The sequence below is a fragment of the Rhinolophus ferrumequinum genome, chromosome 27 (genome assembly GCF_004115265.2).
Source record: "Rhinolophus ferrumequinum isolate MPI-CBG mRhiFer1 chromosome 27, mRhiFer1_v1.p, whole genome shotgun sequence".
Taxonomy (NCBI): Eukaryota; Metazoa; Chordata; class Mammalia; order Chiroptera; family Rhinolophidae; genus Rhinolophus; species Rhinolophus ferrumequinum.
In genome coordinates, this window is record NC_046310.1 from 26312991 (window position 1) to 26337388 (window position 24398).

Genomic DNA, 24398 nt, shown 5'->3' on the forward strand with positions numbered 1-24398 from the left:
GGTAACGGTTTGAAAGGCATGACGACAAAAGCGGACAAACGAGGCCCACTTATCTGTGGCCTGTGCAGCAGCTCTCTTCCCAGGGACCCCTGTGAGGTCGGCATGGACTGTCATCGTCCCCAGTTTGCAGGGAGGGATACGACAGCTTGCTCAGGTACCACGAACGGGGGGCAAAGGGTTCCCCACCAAGGCAGCCTGCCTGCAGTGCACATTGGCTCCCTCATTCATTAGGAGGGTTGCGAGTTTTATCCCCAACTCACTGAATGTCAGCCTTATGGAAAGGAGCCCAGACCTCTCTTCTGACCCCAATATCGTCACTGTGGCCCTGCCAGCGTCACACTCACTCGCATGTGTTCTTGTCCGAGACCCAGGTGGGTGCCTTTTGGCTAGTGAAGCCCAAGTTGACCTGGCAGTGACCACAGTCTGGGAGGCCATCTGCATGGAGAAGAGCGTGGGCTGCACAGGGTGGGGGGTGAGGGCAGCCGTGGGATGTCCGCAGAGGGCCGGGGCGTCTGCCGTCCCATGGGTGAGGGACCAGAGTATTCTCCAAAACGCCACAGTCAGTCTGCTCAAGTCTTTGCCCGCTCACCGCTCGTTTTGGTCTGCCTCCCACAGCACTTGTCAGCAACCGGGGTGCAGAAAGCATAGCCTTACATAGTCAGGGTACCAAAGGCAAGGAGCCCCCAAAGAAAAATTGCCACCAGCCCCCTTCCCCAGTAGCCCAGCCTACTTCAGAGAAAAGCTCTGTAGCATCTACTGCGGTGGCCTTGGGTCTGTGTGGCCTTGGCTTTGTTCCCAGATACCTTCTATGTATCAGGAATATTGCTGAGACTTCCCACTTTTGACTCCATTATTTGTTCTGTGTGGCTTCTCTGTGTGTCTCATGTTTGAAAGTATTTCTAAGCCCTCTTTCTAAGTATGCCATTCTCTCCCAATAAGAAAGAAAAGGGGGTATCGGGTACCAAAGAGGGACTTGGAGCTGTTGCCACAAACTCAGCAGAAAGTGGGATGAAAGCTTCTCTGTGGCGTCTGCCCTCCAGTCGTCTGTGCACGTGCACGTGTCCCTCCTGCGGCCCAGGTGTCTCCATCCAGGGACAGGCCTGGCTCCGACCTGGCAGCGTCCCTTCAGGCCCAGACTGCTGGCCGTGGTGGCGGCTCTGAGTCCTTGCTCACCTTGTCTGTGCCCATGGGGCGTCTTCATGGCTCAGAGCACGGCCACGTGTAGGCCCCTGCAAAGAGGCAATGGGCAGACGTCTGCCGTGTGCCTGCGCCTTCATGAGCCGCTGTCCTCAGTACATGGAAGGTTGCCCCTTGGTGTCCACGTCTGGAGATGAAGATGGGAGGAGGAGAGGGACCCCGTCTTCCGGAGAGATATGCAGGAAAGCAGACCATGACAGAGAGCGTGCACACCTCCTGTTCAGGTGTGAGAGGCCACGCCTCCCTCAGGTGAGGGGGCACTGTGTGGCTGAGGGACACAGCCAGAAACGAAAGGTGGCCACTGAGTGTGCCCAGGGTACCACCTGGGCGGTGCACCTGCCTCGTTGGTCTGTCTCTGTAATCTTTCATTCGTCTTCTTACTTGTTCCTGTGACAAACCTTCACCAAAGTCCAGCTGTGCCAGGACAGCCTGTCAGTGTGCCCCAAGTGTTCACGGCTCAGGCCTGCGTGTAGGCGCCCCACCTGTGAGCTTTGCCTGCCCATTGGGGAGTGGGTGTGGTGCTTCAGTGCCCTGGGGGACTCTGGAGGGGTGGGGCTGGGGCGCAAGCCCCTCCACGCTGTGCTGAGAGCCGGTGGGGGCTGGCAGACGGGCACAACGTGCGGTACGTGCAGGGCAACGCAGGCTGAGACCCCGCCAGCAAGGACTCAGCGAGGCAGACCCATCGTGTGGTAGAGGCCGCATCCAGCAGCACGCCTTGGAAATCTGGGCGCTTCACCTTGGCAGGCCCCAGACGCCCTGGCTTCGTGCATCCCCAGAAGATGGAATCTGGGCCAAGGCAGGACTGCGTGTGGCCAGGACTCGCCAGTGTGCCCCGTGGTCGAGAACAGTTGGATGTCTTTGCAGAGCATGGCACCGCATGCGAGCAGGAAGACGAAACTTGTCCTAGCTGTTCCAGAGGGCACAACCCCAGCAAAGGAGAGCTTACCTTGGAAATACCAACACGCAGTTGCAGAATTCCTTTTATGCCCCCGGTGCCTCATGCTTGGTTCTGTTTTTCTCCAAGGAAATATGCTACCGACCTCTTTCTCCAGACCGACAGTTGACATGAGGGTTTGCTTGTCCCCAGTTAATGTCCAGCAAGCCACCTTCGTCCACTAAGGGGCCACAGCTTTGGTGAAAGGAGTGGGAAGAGAAAGTCACTCACTGGGCAGAAGAGACGTTAGCCTGTTTATTAGTTCTTCCCCTCGTCCTGGCTGTCCTTTGAAAACGCACCCAGCTTCTTCACACCTGACAGTGTCCTCCCGGGAGGGGCCCCAGAGGAGTGACGGAGGGAAGGGGGTCTGTTATTTCAGTACACTAGGAGGCTGCACCCGGAACAGCTATGGACATTTTCAGGGGTAAAGTTAAGATCTGGACTTGGGGGTTTATGGCATTTTTCACTGAGGCATTTTGAGGTCACTTTCATCCATTTCAACATAATGCCACAGTATAATGTGGCTTTTTAAAGCTTGTCCCCTGGTGGATACTTATCTATGCTCCACTAGACCCGGTACCAGTCAGCCAGTGTGCAGTCCCGGCCCTCACCCTACAAGGCACATGGACCAGTTAGGGGTCCAGGAGGCAAGGAGAGTGCCTTGGAACGAAATCATAGGAGGGCAGTTGGGAACACTGGCTGAAGCAGTGGTTCTGGAGGGAACGTGCCATTTGTCCAGTCTTCCACTCCCCTTCTGGATGTCACAGGTCACCAGGACCTTCAGAGTCGCCCCATGTGGGCCTGGATGCCTCAGACGGCAGGGACCACTGCCGGTTACTAGATATCTCCCGCCAGAGGCAGCTTACTGCAGAGGAAGGCCCCAGACGACTCTCACGGTGGGCAGGAGGTGGCCCTGACCCCAGTCTGTGGCTTGGGCAGAACCTCGCTGATCTTAACTAAGGAGCAGAAAATGGCCGCAAGGTAAAGAGAGCCCTAGCTCCTGGGCTCCTGGGCAGGTGAGGAAGGGACCACGTGATGGGACAATCGCCTCTCTCCAGGGGGCACCTTTCCTCTCAGAAGGAGTTCAGGGGTCACAGCCTGCAGTGACAAGGCAATCATGTCCAAGAAGCTGGAAAGACGCCTGTTTCATTTGAAAATGCTTTGCCACCATCACGTGATCTTGTTTTTCCTTACAATTTTCAGTTAAGAATCTTCCCATCCCTTTGTGAAGATAAAGCCAACCCTTTCGTCGTGATTTTGATTTTACACGAAGACACACTTGCAAACATTTTTTTACAAAGCTTGCATACCATGAATTCTGAATTCTAAAACGTGAAGTACGGCATTCATATCGTATCGTGTCATAATTTTTATTTCCGCAGACAAAGTTTGTTTACAGTCAGCAACTATGAAATAGTCAAATATATTGCATTTGCTTTTCTCCGGTGGTTTCTGGGGTGGGGAGGCTGCGGAGGGAGGGGAGGGTATGACAAAGGACATTCATGGGAAGCCTGGTGGGGTCTGTGGCCAGAAGTGAATAATGGCAGAGGTTGGGCAACGCCTGGGGAAATCCCCACCGCAGGGGGTGGCAGGTAATGGAGCCCTGGGGAGCACAGGTGTGTCCTGACACCTGAGCCCTCTGAAGGATGCCAGTGCTGCTGACCCTGGGGGAAGTCAGAGGGGCTCCCGAGGGCCCCCCCAGCCCTCCCTCCTCCGTGTTGGGGGTGGTGGGGGCACAGGGCCCTCCATTTCCCATCACAGGCGGGACTGCGCAGCCTGTGCCCCACCCCTGAGGCCAGCACCTCTGCTCAGTCACGCCCTCCTCCTCAGAAGGTTCTGGAATTAGAAGCCCGAAACAGAAGGTAGTCCTTGTGAGCAAAGAGAGATGGAGGGGACGTACCTGTGAGTGGGAGCTGGTGGGCCTGGGGCCTTAAGAAAACAAAGGGGACGTGCCTTTGGCTTTTGGTCATAACCTAAAAGGCCATAAAATGGGAATGGTTCACATTAACACAGAAAATCTTTATGTATAATGAGACATCAGATCCCACTTTCCAGGGTTCTTTTTACACTTTATTACAGGAGAATAAAAAGATTTTAAGAAGCGTGCGCTTTTCAACTTAAAATATTTTTATAGCACATTCTAGCGTTGTTTTAAGTTCGTCTGTGAGCCAAAAATAATTTCCAAACACCTTTGAAAACTTTTATGGTGTTAATCTTTGCTCTGCAAGCCCTTTAGTAAGCAGGGAACTTGCCTTGACTTCCTTGTGTTCGTGACCCCGATGGGATCATGTTCCAGAGTCAGTGACGCCCGACACCATCATTGGCTCTCTTCCCTCTCGTTTTCCTTCCTGTGTCCTCTGCCTGTGCCTCCTCTCATCTTCCTTCCTTTCCTCCCTCTCTGCCCCTCCCTCCCCCTGGACTCCCCCTTGGTGAGCCAAACAGTGGCCAAACAGTCAGTGGCCACTTTCCTCTCTGAATGCAGAGGGCCCGTTCCGGTTTTCCGGTTACCTGGGTCCTTCCTTCCTGCTACCTGGGCCAGGAGCTCATTGCCCCACAGGCCACAGGGACCCTTCTCTCAACAGTATTAGGAACGAGGATGTGATCCTTTGTACCAAAAGCATCTGAGGGCAAAGCACCCCCAAAACAGGTAAGACTTCATCAGGGGGACACAAAAGACCCCTCATAGGTGGGAGTGGGTGACGGGTCTCACTCACTGGCCCGGGGGTCCAGCCTTCCACTCCACATTCACTAAGCTTTCATCATGTCTCCTGGCCCTGTGCACCTCTCTGGGCTCACAGGAAACCACACGGCAACCTCCTGGTTTGAGAGAGGAGAGCAGATGGAAAGTGCACTGAAAGTCATTCATTACAGCAACTTTCTGAGCTCTCGTAACCCACGACACCAGGGACGTGAGCAAGGACAGGCTTTGCCGTTATGGACCAAGCGGTGGGAAAGGCACAAACACCTCACACATCCAGAGTAATAACACAATGTAAACTATAAAGAGCAGTGACCATATTTTCTCAGCCACCAAGGAGGGCACGTGAGCCAAACCATGTTCTGTCGCTGGGGCAGAATATTTTGAAAGAAATTGTTACAGGAGATCTATACAGACCAGAGAGAGGTCAGGTGTGGAGGTTACTTCACAGAAAATGGGCCTGTTTCTTGGGCAAGACTGTGACACTGGCTCGTCTTCTGCCGACAGGCTGACCTTTGGCGCTGGGAGAGCCAGGCCACTGGGCTCAAGCCCCGCGATTCTGCCCAGTGAACCTCACTGACACTGCGGATAAGAGAACATGAAGCCTATCTGTGCTACAAGTTCTGCTGCAAGGAGAGATGACCAAAAGCGGGGAGGAGCCTGGCTCCGAAGAGGTCGAGGGCACGTGGGCTGGGGCAGCGGCCGACACCCTGTGCTCTCGCCCAGGGGCCCAGCCCGCAGCAGCGTCTGACCTTGCACAGCCTGCATGAAGCCTGGTGGCAGCAGTGGGGCTTTATTTGCACTCACCACCCAACAAGGTGAAAGTCCAGACACCAGGAGGGAATAACCTCAAAATGGAGACTCACGCCTACAAGGGTGAGTGTATTCATGTGGATAACAGGATAGAATACTTAAAAATCCCAAAGGATTATTGCCCTGCTAGATGGCAGAAGGGCTGGGAAGAGTGGGACGGTGGAGACAGCATTGTCTGATTTCAGCAGTGCTGGGGGGAAAGAGATCAGTCATGTTCCAAACCAAATTTTTGGTCTGTTGCAGGCCTTCCCCAACTGTCCACCTTTGAGATGAAGCCTTTCCCATGTCTTCCCAGCAGAGGGCAGCAGAGTACATCTTCTGAGCCTCAGATATGCAAATACAGAGCGTGCCTTCAATAGCTGCGTTCCAGGCACTGAGGTCACAGCAGTAAATACGACAGACAAGGTCTCTATTGACACAGAGCGGGGAGAGAGGACAATAAGCAAGTCAGTCATCAAGACCACAAAAGCATAACGTGGGGCGGGGGGGGGGGGGTGTCAGGAATGGAAAAGGAACCTGCTGCTGAGCTTGGCGGGCATCACCCAGCAAATACTGACCGACCTGCTTATTAAGCGCCAGGCACTTCCAGGGACAGTTGACAAGACCAGGTCCCTGCCCTCCTGGAGGGGGCAGTGTACACTGTAAACCAAAAAAATGGTTGTGCAGTATTTTAAAGACACCAAGTATTATGGGGAAATGGGAAGCTGGGTGTGGGCGTGCTGGGGCGTCGGGCAGCGCAGGCTGCAACGGTCAGACTAGAGCAAGTTCTGAGGACACTCGGCCCGCAGCTCCAGGGAGCACTACAGGCCAGTCCTCAGCCTTGCTGGCTGGGGTCACGTGGGGATGCTGGCCCCACCCCAGGCCGAGGTTGGAGACCCAGCTGGTCTGGAACAGCACATCCTGGGGCCCTTGAGGGAGAGTGGGGGCCATGGGGCTGGACAGGTGGGGAGAGGAGAGTAGGCTGGCCCAGTAGGACGAAGATGGCTCCTTCTGGGTCCCCTGAGGGCAGGAGGGCTACCAGGCCTGAAGGACAAGGAGAAGTAGTTATTGGACGTGGAGAAAGGACAGGGGAGGGGAAGAGAGAGAAGGAAGGAGAGAGAAGGCAGGGGGAAGGGGAGCAAGGGGCAGGGGGAGGGGTGGGACAGCCTTGCGCGCACCCTGCAGGGGGAGTCAGGCACTAAATAGCCCCTATCTTTCTTCTCCCCCATCTCCTGCCATTGTCCCCAGCAGGCAAACCCTGGGAAGTTAGGGCACAAGGAGCATTCCACAGAGACCTTCCCCCTCGGAACCAGGAGGAGAGGGAAAGGCCTGCAGAGGTTGTGAGCAGTGCCAGCTCAGGGAGGGGCAGGAAAGAGAGGGAGGCCAGGCTGTGGCGCCACAGTGGACAGAGTGCCGCCAGGGTCTTGGTGGACCTGACTCTGGAGGGCCTCAGCTTCCAGAACTGTACCCGCTCCCCAGGGTCCTCCTCGGTCACTGCCTGGGGGAGCCGGGCAGGCCTTGACCTCCAACTGGGACTTTGAAGGGTGTAAGAATGGGACTCTTTCTGCTTCCATTTTGGCTTCAGTCCCGAAAGGCCAAGGAGAAACAGGGTCCCCTGACCCCACAGAGCTGGTGGGTTCAGCTCCAGGCTCAGATACCTCCTAGGACCAAGGAGGATAAGACTGAACTAGGGGCTGGCTTCTTTGCCCCAGGGTCAAGGTGCTGTGGGCTTGCTGGGGTGGGGTCCCCATGTCCCTGAGCAGGTGAAACAGGTTCCCGAGAGATGGGCAGTGTTCACGGGATGTCCCCTGCATGTTCCTGCAGCTGGTGGCATGGTGCCCGGCAGCTTGTGGGAGGAGCAGCCTGGAACATTGTCATGCGGGGTCTCTGGTCCCGCTCCCCGCACCAGAACACAGGATATGGTGAGGCTAAAAAGGAACACCCACGGGGCCACAGATAGGAGAGTCATACCACTCTAGTCTCACTGGCAGCTGGGTTAGAGACACAGGAAGCAGGAGCCACACGATCTGCAACCCGCCGCCCACTTCTCTGCCAACCAACCAACCCCCAGTGTAGCCACAGAAGTTATATCAGTGGCTAAAGGCTAACCAGTAACAGCTGATGGCCAATTAGTCACAGCTGACGGCCATCTACTACCTGAGCCAGCACCTTTCCACGTGAGGCCGAGAGTCTGGAAACTTCTCTCTGGGACTCTGTCCCCACAAACATCTTAGTTCCTCCCTGGAGGGACATGGCCCCATGCCAGGCCCAGACACCCCCGCTGAATGCTCAGAGCCGGGAAGGCCCAGCATCCACGTGACGGGAGGGACAGGGCAAGCTCCAACACGGACCCCCGGATCATGGAGCCAGACAGACTCTCCCCTGCCCGGCAGGTTTGGATGAGGGTGGGGACTGAAAGTACCCTGGGCAGCGCGGCCATGAGGGAAACCGCAGTGACAGGGCCTGAGCGGACCGCACCTCAGAGCAGGCCTAGGGCGGAGCAGGAGGGGCCGCGGGAAGCCCTACTGGGGCCTGCTTTGCCGCAGGCGCCCAGATGTTTCCCAGACAGGACGGCTTGGCTCTGGAGCGCGTAGAGACCACGCCGTGGCGACTTCCGGTGTCGGCCTCTCCGCCCAGCCGGCAGCAGCAGCCTCTCTGGGCCTGGGGGTAAGGACACCTGCTGGCTCCCTTCCCACGGTCATGGTCACAGTGATGACAGCAGGCATGTGAACGCCCAGCACGTGGGGCTCAGCCGGTTGAGTGACAACCCAGTGCATCCTGGGTCAGCAGGGTCCCAGGCTACTGGCTCTCTGTCACCCAGACTCTTGTACTCGGGCGGGAGGTCGGTGCTTCTCAGGGGAGGGCTCTGCAGGCCCCCAGCCCAGAGCCTCGCCCTCACCACCCTGCAGGCACGAGTTTGCAGGTGCTCCCAGTCTGTCCCATGTCATCTCATTAGCTAAGGGAAGACTAGGAAGTGAGACATTAATTCCCCAATTAAGCTTTCTATGATTGCATAAATAATAGACAGACAGATAGATAATAGGTGACAGGTAGGTGACAGATAGACAGGTGATAGCTGGAAAGCAGGCTGCCTTTTGGCTGAGATGACCGGCACCGGGAGTCCGCCTGGAACCCATGTTGGATGTCTTGTTTCTTCCTCAGATTTCATCCTCAGTCTCTGGTGCCTTGTGGGTTGGAAGAATCAAAGGTCCGGTCTGGGAGAGTGGTCTGTGTAGGTGTGGGGACAGGGCCCCAAAAAGCAGTTTCCAGGCTCTCGGCCTCACATAGAAAGGTGCTGGCTCAGGTAGTAAATGGCCATCGACTGTGATCAAATGGCCATCAGCTGTGGCTAGTTGGCCATCAGCTGTAACCAGTGAGCCATTGGCCACTAATATAACTGCCGTGGCTAGGCTAGCAGAAAAAGGGGGAGCTAGCAAGAAGATGGTGGCTGAGTCTGCAAGCAGCACAGTGAGGGGTGAGAATTGTGTGGCTCCTGGTTCCTGTGTCTCCAACCCAGCCGCCAGCGAGAGTATAGTGGTGTGACTCCCCTACCTATGGCTCCGTGGGTGTTCCTTTTTGGCCTAGCCATATCCTGCGTTCTTGTGTGGGGAGCGGGACCAGAGACCCCGCCTGACACCCCGCACGACACATGGCGAAGTCGGCAGGATCCCCTGCACTACAGCAGGAAAAACCTCAGGAGTTTTCATGAGTCCCCTGCCCCCATTACCTGTTGGTGGTCCATGTGCCCTGTGGTGGAGAAGGGCTGAGCTGGCCAGAGCCGCCAGGAGCCCCAGCCACAACCCTCCATCTTGACTGCAGGCCCACAAGTAATCATGGCTCTTTAGCTGAGAAGTCTCACAACACTCCCACACATGGTTTGTGTAGTGGCACGAAGACCCATTGTGACTAGATATGATTTCCCCGGGATAAGCCAAAAAAAGATATGTGTCACATGACCTGGGGCATGGGTGCTCCTGAAAGGGCTGAGCTGTGGGAACAAATAGCTATGGGTCGGTGCCTGACAGCTGTTCACTCAGACAGCTGTCAGCCTGTGTGGGCTTCACTATTCTCATCTGTACAGTGGACACACTATCAATTGAGAGAGTTGTTGGTGTGGGAAGACAGGGCCCAGTCACCCTGGCCCTCTCCTGGGGCCTGGTGAACACCACCCCACTGGGAACGAAGCATCCTGAACAAGGGACAAGGACATCCAGGACATTCTAGGAAGAGGCCCATCTCTCTAGTGTGAGCAGGTAGACCCCCTAAAAGACGAGGTCCTGGGGGCCCTCTTCCATGTTCCCTTTTTCTGCCAAGCCTCCCACTCCACCTGAAGCAACTGCAGAGCCCAATGGAGCTGAAGGACACAGGGTCCAGCCTGAAGTGGGATGACCGCTCAGAGGGATGTGGGAGGGAGGGGGTGACAGAAAGGGACGGCTGGCCCGTGAGGAGTGCTCCCTGCCTAGAGCTTCGGTGGGGCAGGACAGACTGGAGGCAGTCCTGGACCTACCCTTTCCTCCCTTCCTCCCTTTCTCCCCAGCTCCCACCTACCGCCCTGCAGGGTTGAAAGTAACACCACTTAAACCCCAAAACATGAGATGTATGTTTTACCAGCTATCCCTGTTGGTGGAGTGCCCACCCTTCCTTTTGCTAATAAGGGATACTCACTATTCAAAGAGCCACTAATGAATGCAAATCTCTCAGCACAAGAGTAGATGCTCAAAATGTGGGCTATTGTGGAGATGGAGAGGCCCCACAGTGACCATGGCTGACTCTGGGTGTCCACCTGGTTTCAGAAGACGATTGCCTCCAAGGGAACCGGAGGGCTGTAGCTGCCGTTGTGATTGTGCTGACCACCAACAGGCGGTCAAGAGATGAGCCCGAGGAGGTTCCAGGCTGCCCCCTACCAGTACTGCAACACTCTGCACCCCACCACAGGGCACGAGGGGTCTCATTTCTCTACGTCTGCTAACACTCGCCCCTTGTTTTTTGATAAGATCCATCCTGACAGGTGGAGGTGACACTGACATCTGCTTGTGGTTTGATTTGCATTTCCCTGAAGATTAGTGATGGTAGCAGTTTCTCATATAACTGGTGTTGGCTACATGTATGTCTTCTTTGGAAAAACATAAAATAGGACTTCATGAGCTCCAGCAAGAATTAAAACCAGGAACCTGGAGCACTATTAGCACTCACTCGCCTGGTCAAAACAGCGAGAGTGCAAATAACTGAAATGTCCACCAACAAATGAACAGGCAAAGAAAATGTGCAACATACATAGAACGGAATATGATGCAGCCTTTACAAAAGGACGTTCTGCCGTATGTGGCAATATGGATGGACATTACACTGCAGGAAATACGCCAGTCACAGGAAGACGCACAAATATTGCAGGATTTATGTACACGAGGGACATGAAACAGTCAAATCCATAGAGTCACCGAGTGGAATGGCGGCTGCCAGGGCTGGAGGAGCTCTGCAAGATGAAGAGGCTCTAGCGCCTTCTGCTTGGCATTACTGGTCAGCAAGTGTTGTCACTTAGAAGTGTGTCACTTAAAAGGGCAGATCTCGGTTAAGTGCTCTTGCCACAATACAATACAATTTTTAAAAATTATGAAAGATTTTGAAAAAACAAAACAAAACTGGTCACCTGGCAGCCAGGCACTTCTGTCCCCATTGGCTTGGCTCAGTCAACTAAGTGACGCGCAGGTGCCTGCCGGGTGGCGGGTCCTTGAACAGGCCACAGGGCCGATAGACACAGGGCTTTGCATGGCGGGCTGTGTGTCTGCACTTCTGGATGTCTTTGGTTGGCCGGTAACCAGCAGTCTTTCCGGAATGGTCCTGGTTAATCCTACGGAGCCTGTAGCACAGACATCAGCCGGCTCAGGGCTCGTCCTTATCTGAGCATTGGCGCACTCAACAGGAGTGCGGAAGGATGAACACGTTCTTTTTCTGCTCCTGCAGACAGCTGGCCTGAGGGACAATCATAGCCGACATCAGGCTGAAGGACCCCCAGCAGTGGGCAGGGCCCACGGTGGGTCTGATGTGTTCTGAAAGCCCCTGCACGTCCTCCCTTCTTCACACAAAAGCAGGGCCGTGCTTTTGTTCTCGAAGCCTCTTATTTAGGTAGGAGTCTCCCTATTTCCTCAAGGGTAAGAGGGAATCTGCCTTCCAGTAAGTGTTTAATGTGAATTAGTTAATTGCCACCATTCATTGCAAGTTACTCAGTTAGTCTTTCAAGGAAGAGCCTTGTGTAAGAAAATGGGTTTTAACTGTTTCCCAAATGTCAGCTTGTCAACGTCAGAAACACCCAGATCTTACCCTCCCCACAGGAGCAGCCTAGCAGGAGGGAGCCGCAGAATCAGGTCTGCACACTCCGGGGACAGCTGTGTGCTAAGAAACCTCAAAGGGTATTCTGGGGAGAGGGGGTGCTGGAGAGAAGATGGGGCCTCAAGAAGATGAGCTCCCGGGAGAAGTGCATGCCCTGGAGGGGATGAGCCGAGGAGGAGGGGTGGGGACTAGAAAAGGGACAGAATAGGTAATGAAGACACAGTGGTGAGGGGCCTGGTAAGCACGAGAGGCTTTGTGTGGTTTTCACCTGTGGGGCAGGAACGGGGCTCCGACTGTGAAGGAAAACAGTTGTGTGTGTGTACGTGTGATTTTGTTTTTCTGGAAAGCTCCATAGCTTATCAGATTTACAAGGATGTGCAATCTGTGAGCGGTTAAGCACGCCTGCCTTGGGCAATGGCAAGACACCGAGAGCCTGTGAGTAGGGTCTGCATCGGGACCCCGCTGTGCTTCGGCAGACGCTGTGCAGCGGGAATCAGGACAGCAGGCTGACCTTGCTGAGGCCGGGAGCTGGGAGGTGGGCGGCAGGAACCAGCAGACTTTCTCCCGGACCGCAGGAGCCACTGCGCCCGGTTTGCTCCGAGTGACAGGAGTCCACAGTGAATGAGGTTGTTATACAGTTGCTGTCATGGTATCAATGGAACACACATCTTTACAGAGAGAGACACTGGCGCTGCCTTCTGCACTATTTATGCTCCTTCTGTGGAGCTGGTTCTTCCGGGCATCAGGTGGGACAGTAAATAGGCCATCAGGTCCCTGTTCTGAGGGGACTTTTGTCCTGGTGAAGAGATGTACAAAGAATTCACACATTCTTCAGAACGTTATGAAAATGCTGAGAAGGGGACGACTTCTGAGCCATCACGGAGGGTGTCCCTGGGGGCGCTGTGAGTTGAGCATTCTCTGACGGTGAGAAGGAAGCAGGTACTTACCATCTTGGGGCAGGTCACTCAGCAGGGGGGCGGGGAGCAGAGTGACTGCAGGGAGCATGGCAAGTGACAGTGACAGAGAGGAAAGCGGGAAGACCCAGGTCAGGCGAGTCCTGCGTGGGCGGGCGGGTTGCCAGCTAAGACAATGTGCTTTCCTGCGGGGGCCCATTGGAGCCCGTTAGTAATTACTGATCGGAGGCAGCAGGGGACTTGCTCCGGGTGTTCCAAGGGTCATGGAGAAGAGTAAGAGGACAACCGCTGACATTGTTCTAATGCCACTTATTAAGGTAAGCACTGCACACTTATCCACATTAGAAGAAAGGGGAGCACAGGGGTCACGTGACTTGGTCAGGGTCACACAGAGTAAGTGCCAAAGCCAGGGTGTGAATTCAGGTAGACTGACCGCAGCCATACCCTCGGTTGTCACACTTCCCCACGGAGGTGTGGCTTCAGGTGGACTTTAGCCAATTTGGGAAACTGATTTCACCATAAAGCTTCCATAAACAAGGGGATGCTGGGCGAGCCTGTGAAGGCCTAAAGCAGCTCCCGGGGCTGCGGGGAAGGCTGTGGAAGGAAGCCACCAGGCTGCTGGCCATCCCAGCAGGCTGGGGGGGGAGGAGGGCGCCCTGGGCACTGGCCAGCTGGGCACACGCCATTGTCAGTCAGAGTCTGCCGCAGGGAGGGCGCTTGTGCCTTCACCGCACCTCATGCAGGGTCCTCATCCCAACACCGATGCCGGGGCTGGTCTCTCCTGCTCACCCAGGACCCCAGAGCTCACAGCCGGCTCATTCCGGGGCATGTCAGTCACACAGTCCCCAGGAGGCCTGACTGGGCCACTTGACTCAACATTAAAGCAGCCTGGAAGATGACAGGGTGGCCCACCAGGCCGAGACGCTGGACAGCAGCTCCCAAGTCCAGGGTCAGGCCCGGAGGAACTCATGGGGAACACACAACAGTGCCGCTAGAACTCACCCCACACAGGAACCCAGAGGCTGATCATGTCTCTTTCTAAACTTGCATCCACCTTTAGCACCACAGAAGTACCCCCCTTTCTGACTGTTGGCCCCCTATGGACCTGTCTAGGATCACAGTTTCTCATCAAGCTGTCACCAGAACCCCTCTCATGACCGAGGGGCTAGCAGGTGTCCGTGGCTAATGAGTCAGCCATCCCAGGAGATGCTTCACCTCAGTAATAACCTATGAAGACGGGGTGCCTTAACGGAAGGGCAGTGAGGGAACTATTGATCCCCAAGACGTCCCCCTGCAGGTCCCTGGACCCTGGGAGCATGCCGTCTTCCATGGAACACAGGAATGAAAGCAGCAGACGAGGTTAAGGCCACTTGGCAGCTGACCTTGACATGGAGAGCTTGTCCTGGACTGTCTGGGTGGCCAGTGTGATCACACGCGTCTTTATGAGTGAGACCCTGACCCCGGTTCAGAGAGGAGGACGTGACTTCAGAAGAAGGGCAAGAGATCGAAGATAGAAGCAGCCATCCGCCAAGAAATGTGGACGTGCTCTAGGAGCTGGGAAAGCCAGGGGAATGGGCGCCTCCCCCAGCGACCCCAGGAAGGAACCAGCCCTGCAGACGCCTGGATTTCAGCCCATGGGACCGTGTCAGACCCCTGGCCTCCAGAACTGTGAGGTCTGAGGGGGTTTCTGTCCCAGGAGGGCACCTGGGAATTCAGGGTTTTCTCAGGAAACACAGTGTTGACATGGTGCGAGGCGAGCAGGCTTTAGTGAGAACCGGGGCCGGGTCACACGTGAGCATCGGGCTTTGTCCAGACGCACGAGGACAGTCAGCCTGAGGCACCGCCTTCTCTGTTTCCAACTCAAGGAAATAAGCTCTAGTTCCTTCATGCTGTGGGGACAGCAAACAAAAGGATATCTAAGAAGAACCGTGCAAATGGTAGACCTGCACTGTCATGGACATTGTCTCAGGTGACGTCTTTGGACTCAGCCCACCTGAGTTTATCGGTCCCCTAAACGAAGAAGAATGGTAACACAACAAGGGCCAGAAGAACCCTGATCTTGAATGCCATCTGCTGGGACAAGCCTCACGCCCACTGTAGAGACGCGGGAGCTGCTGGGGAGAGCGAGGGAGGCAGACTTGCCCTCACGCGCGCCTCCTGGTCCAGGGCCACTGTGGGAAAGGCCAGCACTCTATCCCGCCTCTCATACCTCATTTCCCTCAAGCTGACCCTGCATTTATAGGAGGTGGAGGCAGGACCTGGGCATCACAGGGATGGCCACACATCTGCAAGACGAAGAGGCTCTCGTGTTCCCGTGTGGTAAGAAGTGTGCCAATCCAGGCTCTGTCACTCTCCATGGCCTCGAGGAAATCAAGGGTCCCCCATGAACCTCGGGCTCTTCATCTTTTACAGAAAGAAGGTGATCTACTTCAAAGGGTAACTATAAGGGTTTAGTGATAACAACCAATAGCTGGTGACTTTCCAGGTGCCAGACTCTACTCAGCATTTACCTACCGTGTTTCCCCAAAAATAAGACCTAACCGAACTATCAGCTCTAATGCGTCTTTTGGAGCAAAAAAATATAAGACCCAGTCTTCTATATCATGTCATATCATATCATATCATATTATAAATTATTCCCGGTTCTTAAATTATAGTAAAATAAGACCGGGTCTTATATTAATTTTTGCTCCAAAAGACGCATTAGAGCTGATGGTCCAGCAAGGTCTTCTGTCCAGTGAAACATGGTATATTATCACATGGGATAAAGTCTATAAAAACGCTTCATCTCCTAGGGTTTCTGTAACAAATTACCCAAATAGTGGTGGCGTAAAACAACAGAAATTTATTCACTCACAATTCTGGCGGCCAGAAGTCTGAAGTCAAGGTGTTGGCAGGGCCACACTCCCTCCAGGTGCTCTGGGGACAGTCTGCCCCTTACCTCTTTTAACTTCTGGTGATGTTCCTTGGCTTGTGACCACATCACTCTGATTTCTGCCTCTGTCTTCATGTGGCCTTCTCTTCTGTGAGGGTCCAATCTCCCTCTGCCTCTTATAAGGACACTGATTGGATGTAGGGCCCTCTAGGAGAATCTAGGATCATCTCTCCATATCAGGATCCTTAAATGAATCACAACTGCAAAGACTCTTTTTCCTCATAAGGTAACGTTTCCAGGCTCCAGGAATTAGGACCTAATGGCTTTGGGGGCATTATCCAACCTACCACAGCCCATCTGGCCCCCAAAGATGCACGTCCATTCCACGTGCAAAATATGTTCATCTCAACCCAACATCACAAAACGCTCAGCCCCTTACAACGTCTGTCATGCCAATCTCATGTGCGCAGAGTCCCGAATCACATCATCTGAAGTGGATCAGACTCTGGCATGATCCATCTTGGGGGAAAGTCTTCATCTCTGGAGCTGCAAAACTAGAAAACAAGTTTATTCCTAAAATGCAAGTGGTGGGACAGGTATGGAATAATGGTTATAGGCATTCTTATTCCAAAAGGGGTAGCTGTCCACAGGGTCTCGTTCCCTCCTTGCGAGGACCTCAGCAAGGGCGGCCACTCCAACCATGCCAGGACTCCCCATGAGTGCTGAGGAGCAGGACCGGGCATGAGAGAGCGCCAGCCTTTCCTGAAGCGAAGCAGTTACCCATTTGCTCACAGCAAACTGTGACACAGGCCAGTGACAGCTGAGTCGGCTCCCAGCTCTCATCCTGCTCCCAACAATCTGAGCAGACGCCACAGATTCCCACCTGAAACTGTCTACCTGCTTCTGCTGGGCTTCCCTCAGAGGGGCTTTGGAAAGACCGGATGTTTTCACGCATGTGCCTTGAAGAACAAGCTTTGTCCCTGCCGCTGCCAGCTGGCCTCCAAGTGTGAAAGCTCCTGGGAGTAATGGGACCTCAGTGTGAATCACAGGCCTATCCCTTCTGTTCAGCTGCCATAGGGACCAGGACATCCTCAGGCTGAGGACATTACCAGGGCTGGAGTCTATGCCACTGAGGAGGACGCGGGCTGTGGCTATGCCACTTTTCCTGCCGCTTTTCCCAGCACATATCCTGCTTAGCTTCTTCTCTCTGGATTTCTCTCCAGATGCCTCTGGGTGCCCCTGTTTATGGGCCCACCTGTGTCCTCAGAGTCCGTAGTCTAGATACTGGTATGACATTTGGTTTAACCTTGTGTGCAGTGAGAAGCCGTGTGTTTTCCTACAGGAAAATGCCTTACTATAAACTGCCTTAGGATAAAGTGTTTACAAGCTCACTGGACGTGGGGCCTTCCAGGGACAGCATGACACGGTGTCAGGAGACAGGGAGCAGCTCTCGGGACCACCGCTGCCCCATCTCCAGACCAGCGGTGGGCCTGGCTCTCTGGCAAGTCTCTGCCCACTTTCACTGTGTGTGAGGTCACCATCCGGTTATCAGGGCAGCTCTGGGCTAGTTACTCGTGGGTGAGTTAAGAAGACACTTCTATCCAAGGGACAACTGATCTCATTAACCCCGCAGGTTGACAGGGCCATAGTTGGTGATGGGCGGGGGGCGGGGGTGCTTTACAGTTGTGCAGTTCCATCCCCCAAGAAGCCTCTCCAGGCAAAAGCTGGCTCCGGACTCTGGTCACTGAAATGCAGGCTGTGTCCATCCTGTCCTTGCTTCAAGGGCACGACCCACGGACATGTCAGAGACCCTCCTGGTCACACGGGGCTTTCACATGTGGGAAGGTACCTCACGACTTGGATTTTCTGCTTGTTGGGCTAACTTGGCTGTAACAAAAGGACATAGCAGTGAAAGAACTGTGTCTGGGAGAAAAAGTCTGAGTTATTATTGAGAGAGAAAAGGAAGGGGTAGAGAGACAGGAGGGAAAGAGGATTGAGAAAGGAGAGTAGACAGAGGCAAAGGGGGGCTGACAGAGACAGAGAAACACACACAGAGAGAGAGAGAGAGGGAGGGGATATATATATATACACACAGAGAGAGGCTGGGAAGAGAGAAGCGGGGGGAGAGAGAGACAAAAGGAGGAGAGGGGGAGAGAGAAAGAGAAGAGACAGAGGGAGAGAGGGAGGAGGGGGAGGAAGAGAGGGAGGGAAAAGGGAAGAGGGAGGAGAGAGAAGGAGGGGAGGGAGAGAGAGACAAAAGGAGCTCAGGTATGTGAGACTCAAGCTGCCGGCCTGAGCGTGTCTTTCCCCAAAACTATCACTCCCAGAGAAGAGACCTGACAGGCAAGCGTGCTTATCAGTCTGGTAACTCTGCCCTGAGCCCTGCGGTGGCAGAAGCCCTGGGTCGTCTCAGGAACTCTGCTGCCCGGCATGGGGCAGACATGGCGGGGTGGGGTGGGGTGTGTGCTAGGGTCTCAGGAACCCATTTCCTGCCCTTCCCCACAGGCTCCCTGCATCCAAGAGCACAAGAATACAGGCCAGGCCTTTCTACAATAATAAGGGACAGCGTGGGGGCCCCACTTCTCCTAGGGAGCTGGCCCTAAGCCCAGAGGCTCCTTCAGGAGCTGACACACACGAAGCGATGAAGCTACCAGTACAGGCCAGAAAGACTGTGAGCAAAAAGGCTCTTATACACACTCTCGGCTTTGTCTCCTCCCCTTCCAGGAAGTCGGCGAGTCTAGCCCACTTTACTTCTTACCCAAATCCTTGATCCAGGAGACAAAGAACAGAGCTGGCTAGAGGTGAGTGTTCAGGTGTGTGACACATACCTTCCTGAAGTTCTTAAAGGAGCCAGCAGCCTCAGTCCTGAGCTCAGGACATGATTTTCTGGGTAACTGCCCAGACCAAGGCCCCCTCTCCGCCCCTATGAAGCCCCACTGTCCCCATGTGAGTGTGTCATGCAGCCCTTATTCGTTTTCTCATCTACTGTGATCTCTCAGACCAGCTGTGTCGCCCAGAGGCCTCTGAACCCACGGATTCCAGGCTGAAACCACATGTGCACACCTGTGACACTGAGCCTGTGGCATAGACGGGGAAGTGGGTTCCTGCTGCTGCAGGCCAGCGTGAAGGGCAGCGAGAGTCACACTGCCCTGCTTCTCTGACCTCCCTACTGTCATATCCCCATGTACCGCGAGAAAACAGCAGTGAGATCGTGCACTCAGAGCCCGAGTTTGCGCCCGTGGAAGCTGGCCAGTAGCAGTTGGATCCAGAGTTGTCACTGGGCGACTGGGTGGAGACCTTTTAAGTTCACAGTGTGGGCACATCTGTTATGGAACAAGGGATGAAGCCAGGGCCTTGCTCCTCCAAGTAAGGTCTCTAGACCAGCAGCAGCGCTGGGGAGCTTATTGGAAAGATCTGTTCAGGCCCCACCCCAGGCTTCCTGAGTCAGCCGTTCAGTTCCGGGTGACTGACGCTCAGGAACCAGCTTTCACAAGCCCCCCTGGGGCTGCAGAGGCGCGTGGGGGGGGGGTGTCACAACCCAGCCACACAGTGCCTGGAGAGCTCCGCAGACTGTGACACTTCTCCGTCTGTCCTGGGTTGGTGTGGCCTCGCTTCCGCTGCTTTGATTTCTTTTTTTTTTCCCCCCCAAACATAAAAGCACTTTTATTTTTGTTTCCTACTGTCCCTTTAAACTGTCTTGGTAGACACTGTCCTTCCATCGCCCCAAGAGAAACACTGGGACAGAAATGAGATTGTTTGGTCACGGATAGACAGTAGACAGTCCAGGTCATTCTGTTTCACAATTTATTAATTAAAAATACCCACTCCCATATAATCATCAAAGCTTCCAACTTGATCAACAGTAAAGCTTCTTTCCACCTTCTCTGGCTGAAGCCGATTACCTGAAAGGAAGGGGCTGTGCTCAGCCTCATCTCTCTTGCTCACTTCCCCCTCCACCATATCGCTGTAACTTTGAACGCCTTCAAGATAGTGAAGAACAAGTTGACAAAAATGGAGCTGGGCCACCTCCTTACACCATATACAAAAATAAATTCAAAATGGCTTAACGACTTAAATGTAAGATCTGAACCATAAAATTCCTAGAAGAAAATATAGGAAGAAACTTCACAGACATTACCCGGAGTAAGATTTTTACTGATATATCCCCTCGCGCGAGGGAAGTAAGAGAAAACATAAACATGTGGGATTATATCAAACTAAAAAGTTTTTTCACAGCAAAGGAAACCATCAATAAAACAAAACGGGATCCTACTGAATGGGAAAAGATATTTGCCAATGGTATATCTGATAAGGGGTTAATATCACAAATTGATAAAAAACTCACTCAACTCTGAAAAAACAAACAATTCAATCAAAAAATGGGCAGAGGACTTGAAGAGACATTTTTGTAAAAAGGACATACAGATGGATTTGTTTTCTTAGCTCCCAGAGGAACTGCAATATGTGGCAAGGTTTGAGGATTACGAGTCATACCAAAGGCAGGAGTTTCGGGAGAGGACTGGGCACAAAGGACGGCTCTGCGACCACTATGGCTCGACTATTACTGAACCTCATCTGCTGAAAAGTGGAAGCGAGGATGGAATGAGCTCCTTCTGAAAGCAGCTGACAGTTCTGGCCCACAGCGCCCACCAGCTGCCCCTTGTGAGGGGTGTAGCCAGGAGGATGGGGCGCTGGGAGCTGGTGGAGCACGGGAACCTTGAGGCCCTGTCTATTGCTCACGGCAGCCCAGTGGACAAGCTTGCGCGTGTGCTCGCTCTGTGGACATCTGGTTTGGAGCTGGGCTGGCAGAGGCCGAGCTGCGCTATATATGTGGCTTTGGGATTCACGAGGGCCTCAGCCGGGGCGGCCATCTCAAAAGACCACAGACGGGGGCTAGAATAACAGAACTTGATTGTCTCACAGTTCTGGAGGCAAGAAGTCTGAGACCAAGTGCCACCTGGTATCAAGGTGCCATCAGAGGTCAAAGTGCCACCAGGGGTCAAGGTGTCACCAGGGGTCAAGGTGCCACCAGGGGTCAAGGTGCCACCAGGGATCAAGGTGCCACCAGGGTTCAAGGTGCCACCAGGGGTCAAGGTGCCACCAGGGGTCAAGGTGCCACATGGTGTCAAGGTGCCACCTGGGATCAAGGTGTTTCCTTCTGAGCCTCTCTCCTTGGGTCGTAGATGGTCATCTTCTCCCTGTGTCCTCACAGACTCCGTGTGACTCTGTGTCTCTATGTCCTAATCTCTTCTTATAAGGACCCCAGTCAGATTGGACGCCAGTCAGGGCCCATCTAACGACCTCATTTTACCTTCCTCACCTCCAAACAGTCACACAGTGAGGTACTGAGGATTAGGACTTCAACATCTGGATTTGGGGGACAAGGTCAGCCCACAAGAAGCCGCACTCGTTTTCCTCTTCCCAAAGGCGGAGCCACATGGTTCAGTGGCACTGTTCTGCAGCTGTGTCCCCCGCCCCCGCGCCTGGTCGTCAGGAGTTTTAGCGCTGGCGGGGGCACTCGGGACAGGCCGGGGTGTCAGCTGGCTTCCCTCAGGGGCGGGGGCCCCTCCTCCTTCCCTTCCCTTTCTTTCCTCCTGCAGGGCCTCAGCCCCACTCTGCTGACCCTTGTGTGAGGAACTCATGGCACGTGAGCACATAAATGGGCTGGTGCCCAGCAGGTATGTGGGTGCTGTGGCACCCTGCGACTGCCGGACTCAGAGTGTTCTGGTGAGTTTTGTCCCTCGCCCTTCCCCACCAGCCCTGACCTCCCAGAGGTGTCACCCGAGCCAGCAGCCACACGCTCCCCTCTGACGGCCACCCCCAGCTCCTCACCTGCCGATGGCAGCTCACCTGCTCCTCAGGAATCCCTTCCTCAGAGCTCTGTGCCGCTCATCTCGTGCGGCTCTGCCACTCACGCAGCCGTCGGGTGTGTCTCTTGTCCTGGCACGAAACTAGTCCTTGCCTGGATCTGGCCTTCACACTCCTGCCTCCCGGCCTCGGTCGTCCCTCCTGAGACTCCTCGGGCCACTGGGAGGAGGTGCGATTGCACCGAACACCGCGGCCTCTCGTCCTTTCCCTCGGCCCACACAGTGACATGTCCACTGACAGCTCAGCGTCTCTAACGGAAATCTCTTGGTCCTCGTTCCAGTCCCACTTCCCTCTGTGTGACTCCCCCACCCACACACCTGTAATGAAAACCAGGGGGGCTCTTGGGAGCTGCAGTCCTGGGCAGGGAGGTGGGAGCTTTTCACATCCTACTGCCTTGACAATAGTCTTGTGAGGTGAGCACTGTCCCCATTCCACAGACCAGGTTAATGATTCTCCTCAAGTAACACAGGTGGAAAGTGGCCAGAACCAGGCCGCACTCTTCACTCACAGGCAGTCCCCTGCACCTTCTGGTACTCTGTCCCCACCAGCTGTCACATGCTGTCATTCCAGCTTTTCCTGTTAGTGACAAGTCACTGCACCTCCCCCACACTTCCCATGACTGCCTCCCCCACACAGCTCTGTACCTGGCCGTGGAGCCCTCCTGACAATCTCTGGTCCCCCACTACCAGGAAGAGGACAGTCACAGCGTCAGTGCTTTCCTCAGTGCCTTGAGAGTATGTTGGGCAAATGGCTTAGCTTATGAGCCTGCCTCCCCAGTGGTGAAATGAGGGTAACCACTTTGTAAGCTGTAAAGGTTAGAGGTGATTTGGAGGGTGGGGCATTTATTCCAGGGCCTGCCAAGTCACAGCCAGATTGACTGGGGTCAGCCTAGCACCTCCTTGCACTTGCCTCTCCCTTCTCCAGAAGCCTCCTCACCCCTGCACTTCAGTCCCGTGTGATACCCAGACCTGGTGGTCAGCTAATGTACATACTCTGCCCTCAGGACCAGTTCCCTCCCGCAGCCCCATCAACCACTTGGCAGTGCCAACCACCGAGGCATGTGGGCAGCACGCAGCCTCACGTCCCAGCTGAGTCCAGGCGAAGGGACTCTGAGATGACGTTTCCCACACAAGCCGGTGCATGTGGCAGACACGACACCTCCGTCTCTCTTGTCAAGAGGCATTTTAGCCAGTCCTCACATTTCTTTACTCTGGTCTGGTTGCTCCTTTACCTCCCACGCGCTCCAAAACCGAGACAAGTTGATCAGAAGACCACAGGCCCGAGCCCACGCATTGCAGACTGGACACTGTGGGGGTTCTTCCTGTGGCCTCTCCTGGCTCGGGACCCCCACCCTCTGCCCAGGGCACCTGTCAGCTGTTAGTTCTCAAGATAACTGCAAATTCAGTGATGATGAATCTCTGGGAGCTGGGCTCACGCAGGCCTGTTCTCAAGGGGCATTCTTCCCACCTGGTCTCAGAATCAGGGTGGGAGTCCAAGTCCAGGGTCACTGTCAGCCTCAGCCCCAGGCATCTGCCTAGACTGGCCCTGCGGGTTCTTGTCTGCTTTGCTCTGCCTCTCACAGCAAGACACCTCCACTGACACTTAGCGATGGTCCCAGATCACAGGTGGAGATCATAGATGTCATGTATGCTGAGATCCTTAGAATTTAGAGGGTCCAGAAACTTGGAGAAAATGACCTTTATTTTCATGAACTTTCAGCTGAATGTAGCCAACAAACTAGGAACTTGTCAGCAACGGAAAAGCCCAGATATTTTCCTTTCACATTAATTATCGCAGATTTTTCATTAACACTGTTTGTGCTCAACACTACTTTGAAATTACAGCAGCTATTAGATGGGATGCCTTGTTATTTATGAGTTAAGAAGCACGTATTACAAAACTATTTTGATAATTGTGTCTGTTAATTAGCTGTCTCTGGAATCCCATGCAGTGTGTTTTATTCATTTGAAAACCTTCTCAGAAGAGGCCCCAAGCTGCCAGCAACATCAGAGGGCCGCGTGAAGTAGCTTGGGAGCCTGGAACCGCTCACTGAGGCCCACGTGGCTGCCCTACCCATCCAGCTGCTTTCAGAACTCCCTCAGCGGTGGCAAACGCAGTGGGAAATACTGTCTTTGCCTCCTCCTTGCCACAGTGCCCACTTCCAGGGCTGAGAACGATGGCCCTGGGAGGTGACTGCTGCACAAGCGCCTGGGAGCTGGTTCTGGGCTACGGGACCTGAGACGTAGGCAGGGGTGGGGAGAAAGGAGAAAGGAAGGGGGGAGGATGCACGGGACACACACAATTCCTCTCATGGATGCTGCGCAATCGCGCTAAGGGACTGTTTCGTCTCCCCAGTGGCAGGAGAGCCAATGTGTGTGGCTGTCTCAAATGGAGAAAGAGGATGCTCGGATGTGCCCCGGGAGCTTACCCGGCAGTTCTGTCAGCGCCCTGCCACGTCCCTCAGTGTCAATCCAAAACGCTGAAGCGTTGGTCAGTGTTGTTTCCCTGACACACCTGCAAGGGCTGCTGAAGGCGAAGGGGGGAGGAACCACAGCCTCGGATGGCACTGGGGAGCCCCAGGTAGCTGGAAACACGTGTACAGATTTCAAATCCTTTAAAAACGGTGTGACTGTTGGCCCCCTCTCCCCACCCCAGTGTGGACGGTAGGCTCTGGGGCTGAGCGTGCGCAGGGCTGACTCCAGGTGAGTACTTAGGAATGGTGTGACCTTGAGCAGTCAGCCCCTGACCTTGAGAAGGCTAACAGCTTCAGAGCCAGCTTTCCCAGCCAGCTGT